The sequence below is a fragment of the Bos taurus genome, unplaced genomic scaffold (genome assembly GCF_002263795.3).
Source record: "Bos taurus isolate L1 Dominette 01449 registration number 42190680 breed Hereford unplaced genomic scaffold, ARS-UCD2.0 Leftover_ScbfJmS_2057, whole genome shotgun sequence".
In the NCBI taxonomy this organism is placed as follows: domain Eukaryota; kingdom Metazoa; phylum Chordata; class Mammalia; order Artiodactyla; family Bovidae; genus Bos; species Bos taurus.
The window spans coordinates 398,948-405,148 of NW_020191148.1; positions in this window are offsets into that span (position 1 = coordinate 398,948).

Sequence of the window (6,201 nt, forward strand, 5' to 3'; positions counted from 1 at the left end):
TAAATGTATTTCTTAAATTCTGCTTCTCTTAATTAAGTGGAAGCCATTTAATAAGCACAAAAATATGTTAATGATGAAAAACTGGATTCTCTTGATGGTGATTTGCACGGGATGGAAAGAAGGTTATGATGATAACTCTGGTAGTGTTTTATAAATTACTTTTTAAAAATGACAACAGAAAGGCCAAGTCTGGCCTTCTAAGTTTCTTGATTGAGTTGAAGAAAGCTGTATCTGTATCAGATAATGAGTAAGCCTGTGAAATCCTCTATGATATCAATAGGATACACTAGTACTATAGAATCTATAACTATTAGGTCTATAACTTAAAACCTCTATATTTCTTCTATTATAACATTTCACCATTTGGATATATAAGTAAGTAAAGTCGCTCTGTCATGTCTGACTCTTTGCAACCCCATGGACGGTAGCCTACCAGGCTCCTCTGTCCATGGGATTTTCCAGGCAAGGGTACTAGAGTAGGTTGCCATTTCCTTCTCCAGGGGATCTTCCCAATCCAGGGATCGAACCCGGGTCTCCATCATTTTCATCAATATCTTGTCAGTATTTCATTGACTTTTTTTCTTTTATGGGGGGTTGCAATTGCAGAGGTGTCTCATATACCCCCTGCCCTCACACTCCAGAGCCTCCCCATGACCAACATCCCTTCCTTTGCTACAACTGGCGAATCTAGACTGATACATCATAGTCACCCACAGTCCATAGTTTACATTAGGATTCACTCCTGGTGTGCATTCTATGAGTTTAGACAAATGTATGACATTTTTATTATCATGTATCATACAGAGTATTTCCATTGTCCTAAAAATCATCTATGCTCCACCTATTCATCCCTTACTCCTGTCTCCACTCTCTGGCAACCACTGGTCATTTTACTATCTCCATAGTTTGCCTTTTTGTCGTACAGTTAGCATTATACAGCATGTAACCTTTTCAGACTGACTACTTTCACTTAGTAATGAACATTTATGATTCTTCCATGTTGTTTCATGGGTTGGTAGCACATTGTGTGTGTGTGTGTGTGCTGAATAATTCTCCATAGTCTGGATGAACTAGGTTAATTATCCATTCACCTATTGAAGGACATCTTGGTTGCTTCCAAGTTTTGGTAATTATGAATAAACCTGCTATATGTATTTTACAGATTTAAAAGTTTTGTTTCTCTTCCTTCAAAGTTAAACATATAACGAACCATTACTTCTAATATGCATGCAAATCAGACTGAGTAGGTACCTCCTTTCATTTCTCTATATTTACATTAGTTACATTATTTTTAATATTAACATATTCATTTTTTCCATCTTCCATTTACTTTGAACAATTCAGGGAAGTGTAATAAAACACACAAATAGATCTACAAAGAAGTGCCATCACAATACAGAGATGGTTGTTCTATGGAAACTGAAAAGTTGACTGATAGGCAGAGATGTATGGCAATACTTAATAGTCAGTTGCTGGATGAAAGTCTAAATTTGAAGTAAGAATAGTGATTTGATTGTAGCCGAGGAAAAGTTACAGTCCTATAGGACACACAGATGTGTACTAGAAATAGTCTGGCTGTTTGTCTAAACAGTAAAGATTTGTCACCTGGACATTGAAAAATGATAACTGACACACACATACTTACCACTTGGTAAAAGGGAGAAAACTTTGGCCCAGAATTTGGTCTTTGTTTACAGAGTGGAATTTCTCACAGGATACAAGCAAGTTGTACCGTATAGTTTAATTCTGAACTTTGCATGGATACACGACATGGGGTTAAATGTACCCTTGCAGATAAGCTCATTTGAAGAGGAGGCACCTCAGGCTTTCTGACCAAAACTCCCAGCTTTGGGCCAAAGGCCAGCTGCCCTTTCTCATTTGCTTCTTATCCAAAGCTACTGCCTTATCTTGCAGCCATAGAAATATGACATGAACTATAACTTAAAAATTTTGTAATAGTCATGTTAAAAAGTAAAAAGGAACAGGTGAAATGGATATTAGTAAGATATTTTTAAACCAGTATGTTCACAATAATATCATTTCAACATGTAATCAATGTGACAAATCATTAATGAGAGAAAAATATTTTTACACTGTCTTTGACATCTATTGTGTTTTGTATACATATAGCACACCTCAGTTTTGACCAGATGCATTTGAAGTCCTCAAATGTGTTGGACAACCCAAGGTTTACAGTATTATTAGTTAGGACTTCTATGGATGCAAGGGAGTGAATACATTTCTCAGTAATTAGAAGGACTGTTTTGGTAGGTGTCTTGGTTTGGGTTTCCCAGTAGCAGACCCTGAGACAAGGATTTGAGTGGAAGTAGTTTATTTTGGAAGTGATCCCAGGAAAACACATTTAGGGAGTGGAAAAGTGATATACAGAAGGAAGGAAGTCAATAAAGAGTGTGTTAACAAACAAGTTACAGCTTGGGCTACTAGATTCCTTCTTGCTGGGTCACTATGGGAGAGAGAATTGCTTCAATCGATGGGCAACGCACTGGGGCATTTATCTACCAACTCCCCATTGATCAGTGGCTGAGGGTTGAATCCAGGGGTTTTGGCTTGTCTTACATGTGGCCCCAATATGCTCTACAAGCATAGAGCTCCCAAAACAGTGAGGGAATGTCAGAGGATAGGAGCGGGAACATGACAGTTTCTGCTCCAGCAGGTCACACCGTCCAATTAGGGATCCTGCTAGTCTCAGGAGCCCTGGAGGCCTGATGCCAAGACTCTCCTTTACATCACTCATCCTACTTATGTATCCTATCCCTGGCTTCTGGATCAGTCTTGCCACACAGTAGGTGTTTAATAAATAGCTGTTCACTTTCCTTTGGGTATCAGCTTTATTCTTTTAGGCATGTGTGATCATGCTAAGTCACTTCAGTCATGTCCGACTCTTTGCGACCCTATGGACAGTTGCCTGCCAGGCTCCTCTGTCCATGGGATTCTCCAGGCAAGAATACTGAAGTGGGTTGCCATACCCTCCTCCAGGGGATCTGCTCAACCCAGGGACTGAAGTTGCATCTCTTATGTCTCCTGCATTGGCAGGTGGTTTGTTTAACACCAGCGCCATTGGGAAGCTTCTTTATTCTTTTGGGCCTCTCCATGTAAATGGGGCACATAGCTACCAGCAATCATGGGTCATGTCCTTATAACTCCCTCACTAGAAAGGAAAGTGAAGTTTTACCCTTTCTAACTCGAGGAAAAACAAAAACAAAAAAGAACAGCGACAAAAATATCCTCAAGGAAGAAAGCCAACTGGCCTAACATGGGCCTTCACTTTATCTCTGGGCCAAACCCTTTGAACAGAGACATAGCATACTATTATTGGCTAGATTTGAATGAGATGTCCATTCCTGAGGTTATGGAGGTGGATATATTAGGGGACGGTGGAGTGACAATGAAATTTTAACCATATTCAGACCATGGCTACTCACTGGAGTGTATTTAAATTGTGAATCCCTTTTGTCTTGATAGAAAAATGCTTGAAGACCAGCACTGTCTCAGCTGAACCATTTTAGTACTGCTCTTATATCTGCTGCAGATTTAATGCTTGATGCTTTGACTATTTGACAGAGATACCATAGACCATTTAATAATTTATAGTTCCATTCAGTCCAGTCGCTCAGTCGTGTTCGATTCTTTGCAACCCTATGAATCACAGCACGCCAGGCCTGCCTGTTGATCACCAATTCCTGGAGTTTACCCAAACCCACGTCCATCGAGTCAGTGATGCCATCCAGCCATCTCATCCTCTGTTGTCCCCTTCTCCTTCTGCCTCCAATCCTTCCCAGCATTAGGGTCTTTTCCAGTGAGTCAACTCTTCGCATGAGGTGGCCAAAGTATTGGAGTTTCAGCTTCAACATCAGTTTTCACACAGTTATAAATTTGCATCATATGTCCCTCTGGCTTGTTTGGGAATGAATCAAGTCGGACAAGACTGAGTCCCTTATTAGATGCTGTCTCATCATTTCCACTAGAGTCAGTGGCTGGCTGCATTAACTCAGCATAATGTATTCAGTGTTCATCCATGTTATAGCATGCATCAGTATTTTATAAAATGCCAAATAATATTCCATTGCCGGTAATACCATGTTTTATTTGTCCATTTATCAGTTTATGTACCCTTGGATTGCCCTGCCTCCAATACATTTTTTCCTTTTATGAATAGTGCCACTATGACATTCATATGTAAGTTTTCATGTGTACATGGGCTTCATTTATCTGCCTAGGAGTAGAATTGCTGGATTATGTGGTAACTTTGTGGCTGTACCCCCTTACGTTCCCACTAGCAATGTATGAGAGTTCCAATTTCTCTACATCCTTTCCAACACTTATTATTGCCTTTAGTTATAGTACTGAACATTTAAGATCAGAAAACACATGCAGATATAGACCTTAATACATCTTCTCTGTTTGTAACCTCCACGCATGGCTTTGTGGTCATGTAGCTAAACATGAATGGAATGGATGGAATGTCCATTCCAGTGAATGGAAACCTTTTGGTTTGTATGTTTCTTTAAGTTTTAAAAAGTGTATTTACACATTATGAGACTCACAATAAACCTACAGGGAGTACAAAGAGTGGCAATTTCCCATTTTAGACCTTAGATGGGCTAGGTCAGAAAGGTTAAGTAATAAGTGAAGTATCTAAAGCTCTGGTCCCCTGGCTTCATATTGAGTCTTCTCTATACCGTTCAAAGCTGGATTTTAACATCTCTTCTAAGTATCATATTAATGTTCAGAAAAGAATGCTGAGAAGTTTCAAAAGATCTTAGTTAAAAGCAAAAAAGACAGCAGAAGCTGAAGGGACAGAGTGTATTTGACAGTTTGGAGATGCTAATTATGAGATAGTTGTAGGGACTGGAGAGAACAATCTGGGGAAGCCTGATAAGGGAAGTCACTAGGCTTCCAACTTCAGCAAGAGATTTAAGAGGACTGTAAATCAGGTGAAGTTGGGTTATGTAAACTGTAGATTGCATTATCTCAGAAAGAGCTAACACCAGAAAGTAGGTAATTGTTATAAATTTCAGCTCTGTTTTCATTTTTTTCTAACAGAAAATTTTAAACATGCATGGAATATCAAAAAATAGTATAGTAAATCCTCACAATGCCCACTGATAGAACATGATCAACATTCTGTCATTCTTACAAGTTGACTTATAAAAATATTTGAATACATTAAGGCTTTCTTTAATATCATTTTCCCTCCAGCTTTATTGAGGTATAAATAACAATTAAAATGTAAATATTGAAAATACAACCTAATGACTTGATACACATATATGCTCAGTTGCTAAGTCACATCCAACTCTTTGCAACCCATGGACTATAGAAAATACTCAACACAGCCAAGGCAATCAACATAGCAGTCAATTCACACCTTAACCATTTTCCTTTTTTGTTTTTAATGTTGAGAACTTCCAAGATCTCTTCTCATAGAAAATTGAAATTTCACAGTACATAACTGTTGACTGGAGCCACATTTCTGTATACCAGTTCTCCAGAACTTACTTGTATTTTGTAATTGAAGCCAAAAGTCATTATTAAAAAGGGAAATTATCAAAGAATAGCAACATGATCTTGTGATAAGCTCCACAAATTTTGACCTTTCTTCATTTAGGGTGGAAGGGAAGAAAACTGCTGAGCTGGTAAGATGGCCACACAAATAGCTACATACTTATGGATGGGAGCCCAACATTTTGTTCATTCAGTCCTGCAGTCATTCGTTCATTCCAATAACACATTCTAGGCAGTTTTGATGCACACTGTCCATCCACCAGTGAGACTGTCATGCTGGACTTGGACTTGAGTCCAAATCAGGAGTCATCATTTAACACATCTTTGAAGACTGTGGATAAGTGCTGTCCTTGAGCTTCATCTTTCTCATCCATAAAATAGGGATAATACGCTGCTGAATAGGGTGTTGTTAGAGTTAAAAGTAAGGGGAGTTCCCCAGAAATATGCATGACCTGTGTTCTGTAACATATGCCACTGTTACTTGTCTAGGCCCTAGCTCATGATGAAAAAAAACATTAGACAGCCTCTCTCCCCTCAGATTTCCCTTTCCCAGTCTAAGAGGGCAGCAACAAGCTCACAGAGGTTCCCTGCACAATGCAGCATGTAAGATGCCAGAAAGCTGCCCCCATTAACACCATGCATTCATCTTCCAAAATCATCTGAGTTTCTCTAACT